The sequence below is a fragment of the Paramormyrops kingsleyae genome, chromosome 4, assembly GCF_048594095.1.
Source record: "Paramormyrops kingsleyae isolate MSU_618 chromosome 4, PKINGS_0.4, whole genome shotgun sequence".
NCBI classification, from domain to species: Eukaryota; Metazoa; Chordata; class Actinopteri; order Osteoglossiformes; family Mormyridae; genus Paramormyrops; species Paramormyrops kingsleyae.
The window spans coordinates 47,375,195-47,394,951 of NC_132800.1; the positions used below are offsets into that span (position 1 = coordinate 47,375,195).

General features: G+C 41.4%; 1 long non-coding RNA gene across 1 annotated transcript; it reads left to right on the forward strand.

Annotated features, from left to right (window-relative positions):
• The first annotated feature begins 287 nt into the window (after positions 1-287).
• On the forward strand, positions 288-1,520 carry LOC140589079 (uncharacterized). The gene is made up of 4 exons (XR_011990273.1): positions 288-343; positions 490-595; positions 789-844; positions 1,184-1,520. It is a non-coding gene; the product is annotated as an uncharacterized lncRNA (long non-coding RNA).
• The last annotated feature ends 18,237 nt before the right edge of the window (positions 1,521-19,757 follow it).

Genomic DNA, 19,757 nt, shown 5'->3' on the forward strand with positions numbered 1-19,757 from the left:
TAATGTTTGAAATATTGTAATATTCACACTTTACAAACACATAGGTTCTATATCCACATGAAAAGAGGTGCCTGTTTTTGGATCCTTTGGGAGAAAAAGCAGCTGATCTGAGAAGGTGCCAGGAGACCACAAGGTAAATTCAGCTCTCTCTGGTGCCTTACTGAAAAGCAAAAGCTAATTAGTGTGCTTTTAAATCATATGGCAGCATTTTCACAAGCATTTCTTTCTGTATGTCAGGGCCTTCATGAGGCAGAAGGGCTACATGAGTTCAAGGTGGTCATGCAGCACCCTTCCTCATTCTCTCCAGAGAGATGCAGTTTCCTGTGGTGTCCTGGCGTTAAAGGTTCGTATTGTTTTTAAGCTATGTTTTAAACTGCAAATTCATTTTAAGAATGTTGAATGACAACTCAGTTGTAAACATAAATCTTTTAATTTTAATCTGTTAGTTATTCTGTGCTTCTAAATTATACCGATCCAACTTTTTTTCAGTTTGCAGAAAAAATTCTCAGTGGGGATAATTTAACTTTTGACACCTCAGAGAAACAAATTAATAAAATGAGGCTGGATATAGCCACAACCCTTCTCCAGGAATCAGGTGTGTATTCTTTTTTGAAGGCCATAAATAATCCATTTCTGTTTAAATTAGACATGAATTAAAAAGAACTAACATAATAAAATACAGCATTTTCAGATCATATGTAGAAATAATATTTAAGAAACATTTGTTAGTATACAATGTTTTATAAAAGACTTCTAGGTTAATATTTAACCTCTTTTTGTTTTTGCAGATGATCTCAGTGGTGTCTGTTATTATTGTGGTAGTGAGGAAGGAGACACACTATGGGTAACTTTAAATTATAAACTCGAGGGGTGCTTGTTGCATGTCATCTCACCCCCCTCTCTTCCTACAATTTCCTGTCACTCTCCACTTTTCTTTGTGTAATAATGCAATTAAAACACACATAAATATGTATGTTTGTGTGTGTGTGTGTGAGAGAGAGAGAGAGTGAATGAATATAAAAACTGTTTTGATAAATCAGATTACACTCTGCAATGCAGTCTTGGTGTTAACATTAGTCTAGGTGTAAACATCAATGCTCTAGTATAAGTAGGCACAGATTTTAAAACTTGTCAGAAAAACACTTAAAGAATTTATTCATTTGTTTGTCTGGTTATTTTGCAGATTTGCTGTGACATTTGTGAACGATGGTTCCACATAAACTGTGTCCAGCATCCTTCGGTGGACAAGGACTACTTGTGCCCAGCATGCACATAAATATTAGGCAGCCACTAGCCAGTAGGGTGCAATGCATGCATCCCCCATGCATACTTTAATAATTATTGCACATAATGTTTTGTTAATTTAATTTGATTTGATTTAATTTAATTATATTTTCTGTTAATTTGCGTTAATTTAATAATTGCTCCACAGAATTTTATTTATCACGAATGTCATATTTATTTATTTGTCGTTACTGTTAATTTTATTATTATTGATTAAAAACAGAGTTATTGAGAAAGTTTATGAAATTCTGTTTTTTTTTTGTTTTTTACACCTTATATTCCCAGCCAGAGTTAGATAGGGGGGGCATCCTTATGGCCCAGCCCAAAGCAATTCATACAACATAAATAAGGGGTAAATATGAGTGACTGGTGCAAGTTTGGTGCATGTAGCATTTTCCCAGCCAGAGTTAGACGGGGGGGCATTCTGTGGCAAGGTGGCCTGCTATAAAATGCCCCCCCAGCTAGAATCTCAGCCTTATGGCCCAGCCCAAAGTAATTCATACAACATAAATAAGGGGTAAATATGAGTGACTGGTGCAAGTTTGGTGCATGTAGCAGTGTCCCAGCCAGAGTTAGACGGGGGGGCATTCTGTGGCAGGGTGGCCTGCTATAAAATGCCCCCCCAGCTAGAATCTTTTCCTTATGGCCCAGCCCAAAGTAATTCATACAGCATAAATAAGGGATATATATGAGTGACTGGTGCAAGTTTGGTGCATGTAGCAGTTTCCCAGCCAGAGTTAGACGGGGGGGCATTCTGTGGCAAGGTGGCCTGCTATAAAATGCCCCCCCAGCTAGAATCTCAGCCTTATGGCCCAGCCCAAAGTAATTCATACAGCATATATAAGGGGTAAATATGAGTGACTGGTGCAAGTTTGGTGCATGTAGCAGTGTCCCAGCCAGAGTTAGATAGGGGGGCATTCTGTGGCAGGGTGGCCTGCTATAAAATGCCCCCCCAGCTAGAATTTTTTCCATATGGCCCAGCCCAAAGTAATTCATACAGCATAAATAAGGGGTAAATATGAGTGACTGGTGCAAGTTTGGTGCATGTAGCAGTGTCCCAGCCAGAGTTAGACGGGGGGGCATTCTGTGGCAGGGTGGCCTGCTATAAAATGCCCCCCCAGCTAGAATCTTTTCCTTATGGCTCAGCCCAAAGTAATTCATACAGCATATATAAGGGATATATATGAGTAACTGTTGCAAGTTTGGTGCATGTAGCAGTGTCCCAGCCAGAGTTAGACGGGGGGGCATTCTGTGGAAGGGTGGCCTGCTATAAAATGCCCCCCCAGCTAGAATCTTTTCCTTATGGCCCAGCCCAAAGTAATTCATACAGCATAAATAAGGGATATATATGAGTGACTGGTGCAAGTTTGGTGCATGTAGCAGTTTCCCAGCCAGAGTTAGACGGGGGGGCATTCTGTGGCAGGGTGGCCTGCTATAAAATGCCCCCCCAGCTAGAATCTTTTCCTTATGGCCCAGCCCAAAGCAATTCATACAGCATAAATAAGGGGTAAATATGAGTGACTGGTGCAAGTTTGGTGCATGTAGCAGTTTCCCAGCCAGAGTTAGACGGGGGGGCATTCTGTGGCAAGGTGGCCTGCTATAAAATGCCCCCCCAGCTAGAATCTTTTCCTTATGGCCCAGCCCAAAGTAATTCATACAGCATAAATAAGGGATATATATGAGTGACTGGTGCAAGTTTGGTGCATGTAGCAGTTTCCCAGCCAGAGTTAGACGGGGGGGCATTCTGTGGCAGGGTGGCCTGCTATAAAATGCCCCCCCAGCTAGAATCTTTTCCTTATGGCCCAGCCCAAAGTAATTCATACGGCATAAATAAGGGATATATATGAGTGACTGGTGCAAGTTTGGTGCATGTAGCAGTTTCCCAGCCAGAGTTAGACGGGGGGGGCATTCTGTGGCAGGGTGGCCTGCTATAAAATGCCCCCCCAGCTAGAATTTTTTCCTTATGGCCCAGCCCAAAGTAATTCATACAGCATAAATAACGGGTAAATATGAGTGACTGGTGCAAGTTTGGTGCATGTAGCAGTGTCCCAGCCAGAGTTAGACGGGGGGGCATTCTGTGGCAGGGTGGCCTGCTATAAAATGCCCCCCCAGCTAGAATTTTTTCCATATGGCCCAGCCCAAAGTAATTCATACAGCATAAATAAGGGGTAAATATGAGTGACTGGTGCAAGTTTGGTGCATGTAGCAGTGTCCCAGCCAGAGTTAGACGGGGGGGCATTCTGTGGCAGGGTGGCCTGCTATAAAATGCCCCCCCAGCTAGAATCTTTTCCTTATGGCCCAGCCCAAAGTAATTCATACAGCATAAATAAGGGATATATATGAGTGACTGGTGCAAGTTTGGTGCATGTAGCAGTTTCCCAGCCAGAGTTAGACGGGGGGGCATTCTGTGGCAGGGTGGCCTGCTATAAAATGCCCCCCCAGCTAGAATCTTTTCCTTATGGCCCAGCCCAAAGTAATTCATACAGCATAAATAAGGGATATATATGAGTGACTGGTGCAAGTTTGGTGCATGTAGCAGTTTCCCAGCCAGAGTTAGACGGGGGGGCATTCTGTGGCAGGGTGGCCTGCTATAAAATGCCCCCCCAGCTAGAATCTTTTCCTTATGGCCCAGCCCAAAGCAATTCATACAGCATAAATAAGGGGTAAATATGAGTGACTGGTGCAAGTTTGGTGCATGTAGCATTTTCCCAGCCAGAGTTAGACGGGGGGGCATTCTGTGGCAAGGTGGCCTGCTATAAAATGCCCCCCCAGCTAGAATTTTTTCCTTATGGCCCAGCCCAAAGTAATTCATACAGCATAAATAAGGGATATATATGAGTGACTGGTGCAAGTTTGGTGCATGTAGCAGTTTCCCAGCCAGAGTTAGACGGGGGGGCATTCTGTGGCAGGGTGGCCTGCTATAAAATGCCCCCCCAGCTAGAATCTTTTCCTTATGGCCCAGCCCAAAGTAATTCATACAGCATAAATAAGGGATATATATGAGTGACTGGTGCAAGTTTGGTGCATGTAGCAGTTTCCCAGCCAGAGTTAGACGGGGGGGCATTCTGTGGCAGGGTGGCCTGCTATAAAATGCCCCCCCAGCTAGAATCTTTTCCTTATGGCCCAGCCCAAAGCAATTCATACAGCATAAATAAGGGGTAAATATGAGTGACTGGTGCAAGTTTGGTGCATGTAGCAGTTTCCCAGCCAGAGTTAGACGGGGGGGCATTCTGTGGCAAGGTGGCCTGCTATAAAATGCCCCCCCAGCTAGAATTTTTTCCTTATGGCCCAGCCCAAAGTAATTCATACAGCATAAATAAGGGGTAAATATGAGTGACTGGTGCAAGTTTGGTGCATGTAGCAGTTTCCCAGCCAGAGTTAGACGGGGGGGCATTCTGTGGCAGGGTGGCCTGCTATAAAATGCCCCCCCAGCTAGAATTTTTTCCTTATGGCCCAGCCCAAAGTAATTCATACAGCATAAATAAGGGGTAAATATGAGTGACTGGTGCAAGTTTGGTGCATGTAGCAGTTTCCCAGCCAGAGTTAGACGGGGGGGCATTCTGTGGCAGGGTGGCCTGCTATAAAATGCCCCCCCAGCTAGAATCTTTTCCTTATGGCTCAGCCCAAAGTAATTCATACAGCATATATAAGGGATATATATGAGTAACTGTTGCAAGTTTGGTGCATGTAGCAGTGTCCCAGCCAGAGTTAGACGGGGGGGCATTCTGTGGCAGGGTGGCCTGCTATAAAATGCCCACCCAGCTAGAATCTTTTCCTTATGGCCCAGCCCAAAGTAATTCATACAGCATAAATAAGGGATATATGAGTGACTGGTGCAAGTTTGGTGCATGTAGCAGTTTCCCAGCCAGAGTTAGACGGGGGGGCATTCTGTGGCAGGGTGGCCTGCTATAAAATGCCCCCCCAGCTAGAATTTTTTCCTTATGGCCCAGCCCAAAGTAATTCATACAGCATAAATAAGGGGTACATATGAGTGACTGGTGCAAGTTTGGTGCATGTAGCAGTTTCCCAGCCAGAGTTAGACGGGGGGGCATTCTGTGGCAAGGTGGCCTGCTATAAAATGCCCCCCCAGCTAGAATCTTTTCCTTATGGCTCAGCCCAAAGTAATTCATACAGCATATATAAGGGATATATATGAGTAACTGTTGCAAGTTTGGTGCATGTAGCAGTGTCCCAGCCAGAGTTAGACGGGGGGGCATTCTGTGGCAGGGTGGCCTGCTATAAAATGCCCCCCCAGCTAGAATCTTTTCCTTATGGCCCAGCCCAAAGCAATTCATACAGCATAAATAAGGGGTAAATATGAGTGACTGGTGCAAGTTTGGTGCATGTAGCAGTGTCCCAGCCAGAGTTAGACGGGGGGGCATTCTGTGGCAGGGTGGCCTGCTATAAAATGCCCCCCCAGCTAGAATCTTTTCCTTATGGCCCAGCCCAAAGCAATTCATACAGCATAAATAAGGGGTAAATATGAGTGACTGGTGCAAGTTTGGTGCATGTAGCAGTTTCCCAGCCAGAGTTAGACGGGGGGGCATTCTGTGGCGAGGTGGCCTGCTATAAAATGCCCCCCCGAGTCCTTTCCTTATGGATGGACGATTTGCAATACGACTTGTTAGCTGTAATGTACACACGGGGTTTAGAATGAGTGGTGAAATTTTGGTGACTTTTGATTACTTAAATTTGTTCTGTGGATCGATGTTACATCATTTCCAGGCGTGACGGTGCTGAGTATTAAGTTAAACGCCGTATTATATTATACGACGACAGAATAGAAGAACATTTTCAGCCGAATGGATTCAACAACGTGTCAAAAATACCTTTCAACTAAATCAGTCCCTTTTTGCGACTGAAAGCGACTGTATTTGCACAGACGAGCATTGTTGAGAGGAAAAGCATTACTGTAGCGTTTTAATGAAAAAGTTACCGTCACATTTGTGACAAATTACAGGAGGTTGTGAATGATAACTTAAGGTTCTAATGTAAAAAGGCATAATAAACAACTAATTTGAGTTTTTTCAGTCGGTTTAAGGCAAGAAAATGAATTTACAGCGAACGTTCGCTTCTGCTGCACTGGAGAAGCGACTTTGCCTTTAAATGGAGCGATGACGTCAGGGGAGGCAATCCGTGGCAGGGGGGCAGATTAGGGCACAACACCTGTTGCCTGTACATTATCCCTTACATAAACCTACAACTTGCTACATAAAAAGCGCTGGGGTTGTTTGCAAACGGTACAGAATATTTACAACGTAATAAAACATCATGCGTGTCTTGTGTTGAATATCTCACGCCAGCAAGTTAACCAAACATGACAACCCCGCGATTGTGAAAATTCGCTGTAGGACACCGGCACGGATAGAGGTGATGGTTGATATGCATACAACACCTGACAGTGACCGATTAGTATGGGGGTATTATTGTAGCAAATTTATTTGGAAATGCGTGCGGAGAGTTGTGTGACTGTATCTGAATCCGTGTGTGCGTAATCAGATTTGCAAATGTGTACAACGATCTATAAATGTAGGGTGACCAGACAATCCATGTCAGGGAGGACACTTTGAGCTACTTCGGGTTTTACAAACTACTTTCTAATTGAAAGGCTCCTGTGCTCGGCTAAATAGTTTAGCTCTTCTTGTGCTTTGACTGGTTTGTTTCCTTGACTGAAAGACTCATCCAGCTGTTTCACATTAGCATTAGTGACACATGCATGATTATAGGAGACTGACCAATCAGCACACAGCAAGAGCTGAGTGCTCAAGTGAAATCCAGGTCCATTTAATTGAAATGGTAATTTACAATTCCTGTCCTAGCTCAGAGTGTCCTCCCTGACATGGATTATCTGGTCACCCTAATAAATGTTTTCAGAATCCGTGTGCGTAATCAGATTCGCAAACCTGTTAAAAGATTTGCAAGTGTATTGAGATTTGTACATGTACAGACAAATCTGTAAATGCGTGCATAGATCTGTGATTGTGTAAATGCGTACATAGGTATTAATGGCTAAAAAGTCTAAGTGTTTTGCTCCAAGACCTGGAAATACAGACAAGACATCAGCTACAATTCGGACGTTTTTCACGTGATTTTTGCTACACTTCTGCCGCGGCAGATCTGCAAATGTGTGTGGAGATTGGTCTGTATCCACAAGGGTTTTGTTTATCCTGTATGGAAGTAAATTAGTGACAAAAGTCGTTGATGAAAAAAAACACATTTGCAAATCTGATTACGCACACACGGATTGAGATACAGTCACACAACTCTCCGCACGCATTTGCAAACACATTTGCAAATGCGTGCAAATGCATTTGCAAACGCATTTGCAAAAACATTTGCAAATCTGATTACGCACACACGGATTGAGATACAGTCACACAACTCTCCGCAAGCATTTGCAAATAATTTTGCTACAATAATACCCCCATAGTATAGCTTCAACATGGGTTTTCTATGGCGTTAAATTAGTGCCAAAACTCGCGCGCATAAAAACCACGCGCGCGTATGTGCTCGCGAGCAGAAAACCCATCCTCTATACGCGCTCGCGTTTGCACAGCACTCGCTCGCTCGCTCGATCGGCGTTACATTAGTGCCAAAAGTCGAACCACGCGCGCGTGTGCGCTCGCGAGCTGAAGACCCATCCTCTCTACGCGCTCGCGTTCGCTGGACCCTATCTATGCGCTCGCGTCTGCACAGCACTCGCTCGCTCGACAGGATGAATTTTTACACTTTGGAGGCGGGATCAGTGGCTAATATCTCCGCTCCTTTGATTGGTTTTTTAAAATATTGACTAAGATTGGCGATTTGCTTTGGTAGAAGAAGAAGATAACTTGTCACTGACCGCGGTTAAGTTAGCCTCATATGGATTTTCATATTATTTTTGTCTGTAATAGTTATTAATTATTATATTGCATCCACTTAAAGTGCAATGGAGCAACAACTAAGGGGTTAATAGCTCTAAAACAAAATGGGACAGCCATGTCGTATGGAGTGTGCTTTCATCAGTGGACTCTGGGGGATAATGCACACCCCTTGGATTTTCAAGATCACTTTAATGTGACGAAACACGTAATCAAACAATTCAACTGCGGTACATTTGCTTTGTCCCATGGTGCACTGCCTAAATCACACTTTACAACTAATTTATGGATTAATTTGTGTTATCAATTAACTGTCAATATGTATGAAATGGAGCAATGGCATGTAATATGCATACAATGTATTAATAACTGTTAGAGTGCAAATCCAAGGGGTGTGCATTGTTCCGTGTAGTCCACTGATCAAAGCACACTCCACTAGATGTGCCTGTCTTGTCTAGTTTTAAAGTTACTAACCCATTCATGTATTGTCCCATTGCACATTATACGGATACATTCGATCATTAAGCCCAAAATGCTAAACCACCATGTCATTACAGCTGAAAGAACATATAATATTAGCTATTAACACGATTTTGCACAAGTCACGAAATGGTTTGAAGCACAAAAATAATCGGTGTGCATCGTTGTCTACGTACTGGACATCACGATTCTGTCATTAAAAACGCCCCACCTTCCGTTAAAAGTTATTAAAGCCCTAAAACTGGATATCGAATATGAGGCTAACTTAACCGCGGTCAGTGACACGTTATCTTCATCTTCTACCAAAGCAAATAGCCAATCGTAGTCAATATTTTAAAAAACCAATCAAAGGAGCGGAGATATTAAGCACTGTTCCCGCCTCCAAAGTGTCAAAATTCATCCTGTCAAGCGAGCGAGTGCTGTGCAGACGCGAGCGCGTAGACAGGGTCCAGCGAACGCGAGCGCGTAAAGAGGATGGATCTTCAGCTCGCAAGCGCACGCGCGCGCGTGGTTCGACTTTTGGCACTAATGTAACGCCGATCGAGCGAGCAAGCGAGTGCTGTGCAAACGCGAGCGCGTAGAGAGGATGGATTTCTGCTCGCGAGCGCATACGCGCGCGTGGTTTTTATGCGCGCGAGTTTTGGCACTAATTTAACGCCATAGTTTTCGCAGAACCGATCGCCCACAGCTACGGGTAAATGCATGTCGACTGACCGTCACTGCGCAAACTTTAGACTGAAATGGTTGGGCAGAATTTGGGCAGTGGTGGCTGGCTAGGGACTCGCACTTATAATTGAAAGATTGCTGGTTCGAATCCCTAACCAGCAAAGTACTGCTCCCCAGGCGCTGAACTAGCTGCCCCTGCTATGTCACGTATGGGTTAAATGCAAAGGACACATTTCGTTGTTGTCTGATGTGGTGTGTCAGCAATGACCACTGATCATTAAAAAAAATCCAGGAAGTTGCATTTTTCAGAAGATCTCGCTGTAAGAGAGAAAATGCACGCAATAAACGGTGGTCACAAGCCGAAGCTGCACGCAAAGAGAGAAAGAGAGCTTTCTTTGTGGTTACTAGTGGTGGGCAGATCGATCCAATTAAGTATCGATAATAGTGTTGGTATTGATATTGATCAACACCAGTTTAATGAGCTTGATACTTCAGGGGGGTATTCCAGAAAGCAGGTTATGTGACATACCCGGGTAAGTTTAAGGGTAAGTTAGTGGATAACCTCAACTTTCGGTTCCAAAAACGGAGGTTAACTTTCTGGGTATGTACGTAACCATAGCAGCTTACTCTCTGAAGATAACCTGCTACTGAGCAGGTTATGTTCCAGGGTAAGTTTGTTGCAGAAGGTTACTGAGCATGGCGTGCCCTTTTGATGACGATCCTGTGAACGTGGAGGCATGAATTATACAAGGTTTTTTTCGCCGGGAGAGAGTTATAAGACCGCGTATTGATGTCTTGTCATTTCCTAATGATTATTTGAAAAAGCGTTATCAGTTTTCAAAAGAATCGTTCATTTACTTAACATCTCTTGAAACCGCATATTGCAAATGTCACAAACCCAAACCGCGGGTCTGCGCTTAGCACAGAAAACATTCTGTACATAGCGCTTCGGTTTTTTGCGTCAGGGCATTTTTTGTACAATATGGGCGACGCAGAGCATATAGGAAAGGCAACTGTGTGTAGAGCCGTTCGCACAGTATGTCTGGTACTTAACGCTTCTTACACACGTTTATACAGTTCCCTGTCCATAAAGCTCTGCGTGTTATTAAAGAGGAATTCCACAGAGTGGTAGGTTTGTCCTTTGTAGTAAAATCTATGATGCATATTTAATATATAGTCATACTATTTATATCTATAGCCTACATGTATTCATCCTGCACACACACACACTTGATACTTCCCTATATGACTTTCTATTTCAGGGTTTCCAAATGTAATTTGGAATACATGTAATACATGTATAGTGACAATAAAAGGCATTCATTCATTCATTCATAATTGGGTGCATTGATGGCACCTACATTCCTATTAAAGCTCCTTTAATAAATGAGGGAGACTATGTTAGATAGATAGATAGATAGATAGATAGATAGATAGATAGATAGATGTCTTTATTGTCACTATACAAGTACAGCGAGATAGCGGAGGAAATCTATTCATAGTATCAATGTGCAGGTAACTTGATTTTGTATCCTTAATTTTTTGCCTTGTTAAAATCATCAAACTCATTACTTTTTTCCACTAACTATAGGTAATCATTACAGGACAGTACAATGCTGGTTACCACTGGTTGCCCTCAGATGGGGTGAGGGGAGGTGGTGGTGGGCTCCCGCCAGTTAGACGGGCTTCAGCCTTTTTTCTATTAGCTACATGACAGAAAGAATATACTAAATCGTGTTTAATAAATAGTTAAGTGATCGTGTAATCAATAACCTTTTTGCAGAATGTTTTTGTGTTTCATTTTGACTTGGCTCAAAGTTCTTCTGTCTCCAGAAGGATTACACCTTATTAAATAAGAAACCATATATTCCTAGTCGAGACACATTGTTATTTTAACCTAAAGAAATGAATGGCAGGAAAAGTAAATGCTTTCATAGTGATTTAACAGTAAAAGGGATGCGGAAGGGTTATGTGTTTAATTATTTTGCATTATAATAAAAGGGGAGGCGATGTCAAATTTGCAATTTAATACACACGCATTTACTCTGTCCGTTATTTTTTGCCAAGCCAACTCTTTCTTTAGCCGATGCAGCCGTATTGCTTTTTTTCATTATTATTGGCTTGAATTCCTCATATGCGTGCATTAAAACTTCCAACTCCGCCTCTGTGAAGTATGCCGCTCTCTTTTTTTCACTTTGATTTTCCATTCTGATTCGTGAAATCGGCGATCAATCGAAAACGTCTTTATTTATGCACGGTGCACGCGCATTAACTCTGGGTAACCAGTAGGAGGTTGATTGAACTTACTCTTCTCAGGTGTTTTGGAACCGACATACTCATGGTATGCGGGTTTGGGGTATATCAACCCAGAGGTTAAGATTTACCAAATGGTAAGTTAACCAAGCTTTCTGGAATACCCCCCAGTTTCAGTTTCTCTCCTGAATGCACTGCGGCTGTCTGTGTAAGCGCTGCTGCTCTCAATTGTAGTTCCCGACTGTGACGTAACTCAGCCGCGCCTGTGTAGGCGGGGATTTTCATGGTGACAGGTTACACAGGTAAGGTTTCATAGGAAACACCTGTGAGGCGGAAGTATGGATGCTATAAAATACCAGCGATAGAAGAGCAGGGAGGCTTCCCTATGCTCGGTGGTGCTTGGAATCCATGCTGCAGCTGTCATATGTGAAGGAGCGTATCTTGGGGGGGGATTACCGCATTGTTGTGATATAAGGCGAGTACTGGCGGGGGGTACCGGGTTAGGAAGTTAGCGGCGCAAGTCGGCGTTCGGTGGCAGCGGCGTGGACTCCAGGCGCCACGGGAAAGGTTTGTGGTTCCTGCTAGAAGTGGGGTTATATAGTTTATGTGTTTTCGGGGGATTGCGATGTCTTCACCCATTGTGTGGGGGTTGCGGTGTTGCCTGGCGCTCTGCTTACTTCATGGGGCAGGGACACTGAACTGTGGAATTCTAATAATAAATGCTTATTTCCATACTTCTGTTGTGAGGTGTTTCTTATATCTGGTGCCCAGTTTAGCCAAGTGACAAACCTGCATAATTAGGGAAAGTTTTATCCCTTACACCTGGCATGCAAACAGACTCACTTACACATACACACACACACATACACACACACAAAGAGTATAATATTTATAATAAAGTTTTGTAATAATGAATTACTGAGCCATGCTCGTAATAACTAAACAGCAAAGATAGTTCGGGGTTTAATTACCAGATGGAGTTTATTACACCCACAATGGATTTCTAACAACATTGTACCGTTTTTCCTAAATACAGGGAACTACTGTAATTTTTTGTTTTTTTTTTTAACGTCAGAAATGACATTGAGCATAAACTGTATGCTGCTGTAAAATTAACAGTAAACATAGGAATAAGTATACAAGGAAGCGGGGTATTGTGTGTGTTTTGTGATGTTCAACTATTAATCCCATGATGTTTTTATGGTTGTGAGTTTACTTTTTAATATTTCATCTGCAAGAAGCGGCAACCCCCAACAAAACAGATCTATCCCATCCCTCCATCGCTTCATATATTTGACATCATTAGAAGAATACCTTTGGTCATAATATTAATTACAATAACTGTAGCATATAAGAAAATTAAATAAACACAAACCGAGTGGGACTGATCTTAAATGGACATGACGTCATTGACAGCAAGCCACCGTAAAAATACGAGTATGATACAGAATTTTCCCTCCTTCATTAAACCTGATGACTTGAGTCTCATTGAGTAACCCATTTACTAAATCGTGTTACATCAAAGCCCATCACTTCGTGTATTACCAAGTTTACTTAAAAAAAGTAAAAATAGGAAGAAAATTGTTTTTTTGAGTTCATTGAAGAAAGAAGAGCAGGAGGCAGTTTTAACTTCAGATTAATTTCATTTGGAGGACACATGGATTACTTGGACTATGTCAATGATGATCAGCGCTTTCCACCAGCCAGGCAAGTTCTTGCAGACAGAAGTGACCCATTGCAACGTTTTGATGAAATAAGTTTTCGAAATCGTTTCCGCATGCATAAAGTAAATGCAGTGGAGATAATTTCACTCTTAGAACCCAGGCTTTCATCTGTGACCCAAAGAGAACAGCCTATTCCAGTTTGTCTCCAGGTGCTCATAACTTTAAGGTTCTTGGCATGTGGCACCTTTCATCGAGAAACTGGGGATTTATGTGGTGTCAGTGAACCAACAGTATGTAAAGTCATTCACAGAGTGTGCAGGGCCATTTGTGAATTAAAAGCACATTACATAAACTTCCCTGATGCTAGAACCCAGGCTAACTACAAGGTACTATTCTATGAATATGGAAATTTCCCAGGAGTCATAGGTTGCATAGATGGAACCCATATTCCCATTAAGCATCCCTCTACTCCAGATGCTGAGGAATACAGGAACCGAAAGAATTGGTTTTCCATAAATGTCCAAGGTGTATGCACTCCCCAGTTAGAGTTTTCAAACATTGTTGTACGGTGGAAAGGTGCAACTCATGATTCCCGAATTTTCCTCAACTCATCTCTGTATACTCAATTTGAAAGAAGAGATCATAATGGAATTTTGCTTGGTGACAGTGGGTTTGCTCAGAAGGATTTCTTGTTTACGCCATACTTGCACCCAACAACAGCACTACAACCAGGCTCATATGCACACAAGGGGCTTAGTCGAGCGCATGTTTGGTGTTTGGAAGAGTTGTTTTCAGTGCCTTAGGAAAACACTCAGATTCAACCCAAGTAGATGCTGCACTGTCATCATTGCAACAGCTGTTCTTCACAACTACCTAAAAAAGCAGGGATGCCCAGATCCCCCAATAGAAGAGGATGACAATCCAGATGTGCCACCATTTACAACAAACCACAGAGAAGGACTTGCATACAGGGATGCTTTTGCATTGTGCCACTTTAAATAGATCTGTTTACATTATTTAACTTTCAACCCTCTGTTCAGATCTGATACATGTAATAATAAAACCAAATATTTGTTAAAAGTGTACAACTTTTTGGTCTGGTATGTTACTGAAACCACCACAACATCCATCTTTTCTTGATAAAACAATATTTATTTCACAGATTCATGTACTGATGTGACATTTGAGCCTGTTGCATTTCTCTCTCCTTCATCTTTATCTCCAGTTCTACTTGTAGTATCTTCATCTTCATTTCATGCTCCTCCTTAAGATACTTCAATTTATGTTCATGAAAATCATTAGCCAACTTTTCATGAACAGTGAGTCTTTTCTTCTGGTTACCAGTACTGGCAGACATTGCCACCCTTGCTTCTGAGGATGTGGAGGGTAAGCTGCTTTCCAATTCTTCAGGTCTGTTTTGACCTTCTCCTTGAAACATGAACAGTTCATATATGGTCAAATAAATACAGATTAAATGGGAAAATGTTTCACATTATATGACAGAAGCAAATAGAAGTTTGAGAGGAGAGAAACAAAAGCCAAAATCAAATTCAAATACTTAAAATAGGTGCATGTGATCCATAATCTGAACTGTCCAGATGGTCATCATCTGGTATGTTCTCCAAAGGTTGCTGATTCTCCAGTATTCCTGTCAGTACCTCATCCAACACATCACAGTCTTTATTTGCAGGTCCTCCTTCAGTCTAAAACCTCTCTCTTCGAGCTTCAGCAACAGTTTTTTTGAGGTTTATTTTGATATTTTTCCACAACACCTGTATTAAATAACTATTATAAATACAACAGTGGTTTTAAAAAGCCATAATAAAACTAATGATTCTTAACTGAAGTTGTTGTATTGTTCTTGTAGATGTGTTCATTTGCATTAAATTCATTACAAATAGATGTCCAGGCATTCCATTTCTTTGATTCAACAACTGATGTGTGTAGTTTATCTTCGATAACAGGATGTCTCGAAACTATTTGCTTTAAAAGACTTTTCTCATGTTCAGAAAAGTTATTTGATCGTACTCTCTTTTCAACTTCCATTGCCATTTGCTTCTCAGTTCCATACAATTTTAACCTTTTCTTGGTTCATTCCATGTTTTATAGGCAACCTCAATCCAGCTAATCCTGATTTGCACAGGTGGCATTAACTTAATCGAGTGTATTTTAGTTCAGGACTCCATAGTTCAGGTGTTAGTAATCTGTACTTAATCTGTGTTTCAGAAAGCCATTTTTTAAAACATGATTAACTATTCTAGATTAAGGCCTACTCCTGTCTTAATTTAATCTTGGTCCGGGAAACCACCCCTAGAAGTCTCCATAATCCGACTATTTCAGTCTTCTGAACAAGGTAATTGCAATTTATCTATTTTTGCTGAATCTACACTTTGTGTTTTTTATGTTGAAATTCAATGAGACTGCTTACATTACTTGGCAATAATGTATGAATGAAAATGTTAGCTAGCATACACCTAGAGCTAGCTTGGTCATTCACCTTTATTTCATTAATTTGCGATGTAATCAACTGTCTGAGACAAAATATGCACGGGAATAGTTTTTAAAAGTTTTGCTAAAACATTCCTGTTGCTTTTGTCCCCACATTTTTATTAAAGTTGTAAAGAACCAAAAAGTTGATTGAAATAGCTAGTCGAATTTGATGCCTCTGTTAATGTTATAATTCTGTGAATTAGATCTAGTTATTTGCTGTACATACAGGTAGGCAAAGATGATCATTTGTAATATATGTAAAAAGACCTTGAGCAATACATTTGCATATGTCAGGCACATGCGAAGTCACAGTTGTATGCCTAATGTATCTTTTAAGTGTGGTTTCCCCAGATGCACTAAAGCCTTTTCTAAGTTTTCAGCATTCAAATTTCACACATATCGACATAAAGACAGAAAGAACAGTACTAAACTGGATAATGCAGATTTAACCTGTCATATCGGCCTATGTGGCACTAGATGTGAAGATATCCATGGTCTTCTCATCCATTTGAAAGGTCATATCACTGAAGGCAAGACTATTAGATGCCCTTTCAGACACTGTGATAAAACATTTGCAGTTAAATCTACATTCACTTCCCATGTGTCACAAAAGCATAAAGATTGTCCTGTAGGAAATCTTTTGGACTCAATTGCAGATCCAGGCAGCACTGGTGATTATAATGATGAATGCTGTGATATTCAAATTGAGAATCCCAGTCAGTCCATTAATGAAGAAATCGAGGTCTACCCAGAAAAAGTAGATGAAGGACAGTTTCTCCGAAATTTAGCCTTGTTTTATCTCAAACTTCAAGCTAAATTGCTCTTTCCATCCTCTACAATTCAAACAATAATTGAACACTATCAGGAAATACATGATATGAATCAGTCATACCTAATATACAAACTTCAAGAGAAGTTGAGTTCACTTGGACTTTCTGAAGCTGATGTAAATACTGTAATAGATACCCTGAGAACTGAGGATCTCCACAGGGGTTGCAATATGAACACACTCAAAACTGATCATAAGAAAAAAGCTTTTTTTAAAACAACTTTCAATTACGTTGAGCCAGTTTCTGTTTGTCTTGGTCAGAATGAGTCTGGTAAGGAATGTTTTGCACAGTATGTTCCAGTGAATAAGACAATTGAGTCTCTCTTGTCCTTAGAGTCAGCGAGGGAACAAATACAGAAAATTAAATCTAGAGTCAAACTTGACTGTGTTCTTCAGGATTTGTGGGATGGTACAAATGTTGAAAATAACTTGCTGTCCAAGCACATGGACTCTTCATTAGGCATAATCCTTTATCAGGATGCCTTCGAAGTTGTAAACCCCCTTGGGTCTGGGAGAAAAAAGCATAAGGTTTTGGCTGTGTATCTAACCCTTGATAATATTTTGCCACACAACAGATCCAATATTGATCAGATGCAGCTTGTGCTCCTTTGTAGAGAGCAAGACTATAAGTATTTTGGACAGGATCTTGTGTTTGGCTCTCTGGTGAAAGATTCACATTTTTGCAGATATTGTGAGATTGATCGGCAAGCATTTCTGGCAGATCCTCTGGCTATGGGCCCTGACCGGACACCACAAACATATCAAAAACATGTTGAGGCTCTGAGCTGTAATGTGGAAGCAAGTAATGGGGTAAAATTTGACTCCATATTTAATGAGCTAACATATTTTCATGTGTGCCAGCCTGGATTACCCCCTTGCCTTGGCCATGATCTTTTTGAGGGTATTGTCTCAACTGATTTGGGATTATACGTCAACTACTTTGTTTAAAAAAAAAACTTTTTAGTTATGTTGAACTGAATCGGCGCATAAACCAGTTTAAATATCTGGGCAATGATGCCAAAAACAAACCTTGTGAGGTGAACCTAGGGGCTGGAAAACTCTCTGGAAATGCAGCTCAGAACTGGTGTTTCCTGAGAATGTTGCCATTATTGATTGGTGATAAAATAAAAAGCCCGGGAGAGAGTGAAGTGTGGCAGCTTATCTTACAGCTCAGAGAGATTGTGGCGCTTGTTTGTGCTCCAACCATTTCTACAGGCCAGGTGGCATATTTAAGAGTTCTGATTGATGAGTATTTAATTATTAGAAAGCAGATTTTTGAGGACCACCCACTTAAGCCTAAGCATCACTATTTAAATCATTAACCAGAACTAATAGTTCACTTTGGGCCGCTCATCCGTCTGTGAACATTAAGATTTGAAAGTAAGCATTCTTACTTCAAGCAATGTGCAAGAAAGTTGCATAACTTTAAAAACCTCTGTGGAACCCTTGCTGAAAGACACCAGCTTTTGCAGTCTTTTCTAAGTGCTGGGAACTTATTCAGACCATCTGTTGTTGTTCAGAAGGGAACTGAATTTATTGTGGGAGACTACAATAATAAGATAAGACAGTCAGTTGCTCATCTCAACTTTGATCCCCTAAATACTGTCATTAGTCATGATGTGACATTACAAGGGACAACATATAGGAGCAACATGTTTGTTGTGGTAGGTTGTAATGATGATGGCCTTGTAGTTGGAAAAATCAAAAAGGCTATCATTCATAAGAATTCAGCAGTGTACTTCATCACTGAAATATATCAGGCTGTTCGTCTACCTTGCATTAATGCTTATCACACTACACCAGTGCAGGAGGCCTACTGCAGTGTCAGTCATGGAGAGCTGCTTGATTATTACCCACTGCATGAATACTTTGTTTGTGGCATGAATTTGATAACTCTTCACCATTCTGTCTCTACATTTTAGAATCATGTCATCCATCCGAGATTAAATAAAGGTTATCATCCTAATGGCTTTGCCCAGCCTTTCTGAGGACACTCAGCAAAAGATTATCACTACTCTTGAAAGCTCAGGTGTGGAATCAATTGAAGACCTCAAGTATGTACAGCAGGATGACATCAACAACCTGTTGCCTGTTATACAGCAAAGGAAACTTCTTGAGTCATTCAAAATGGGTAATTATAATTAATCTAGTGTTGCTAGTTCTGTTTAGTGTAGTTCAATTTAAATTGATTTGTCTTCCAAATTCTCATGCATATGGGACACATTTAGACATGTAATATTTTTAATTTCATAATCATATGTGTTGCAGAAACTACTACAGTTACACTTGATCTCCAATTCTCACCGCTTGACACAATACATACAGTTGCCTGTGGTCCAGTCCAATCCTGTTCCTCACCATCTGCACTGTCAAGCTCTTCATCTGCATCATCACCTGGCATTTCAAGCCGGGCCATCCATTCAGTCAACAGATCAAGTACATGGCCAGAAACCTTTGAAGTCCCATGGGACAAAATGCCTGAGGAGGTACAGTCAGCCATTGCCAACAACAAGAGTCCAGCTCCTGACAAGAGACGTCAAATGATACGAATCCTTGTAGATGAAATAAGGAAGTATGAGGCTAACCCCACACACAATGAATGTCTCATCATGTGCAGGAACATAGTTAGGCAGTACCCCAGTAGTTTTGCCGATATGACACCGGGAGGTAAAATGATTGGTGGTGGTTATACTTCACTAGTTTCTCAAGTAAAAACACGCATTGAGAACATAAATCTATCAGGAACATTGAAATGACACAGATCAACAAGAGTGTCTGAACAACAGCAGAGACCAACTGATTCTTATGGATGCACACAGTTTCAGCCAGCACCTCCAACAGAAGAAACCAATGAGTCATTGGAGCAGAAACAGCAACAGTTGGAAAACATCTATAGGCAGGAAGGTATTCATGGTGGTGAGAGAGCAGAAGTGATACACCTCATGAAAACAACATTCAGTCTTCAGAGAAACCAAATCAATCAAACTCCAGCACTTTCCATTGCAGAACTAAAAAAAAGGGTATCTACTGTCACTTTGAGTTACTAACTGGAGTTAATGTGTTGCATGCCATGGAGCAATGCATTCAAGAATGTGGACAAGGAATAGAGACATATTTAAGGACAAAAGCAAAGAACATGGTTGCCCTCTCCCAGAATGATGTGGAGTTGTCTCTTCGCCTCAGCCAATTGCTGATGACCTACTTCGATGAGAAAATAGAGGGACTGCTAAT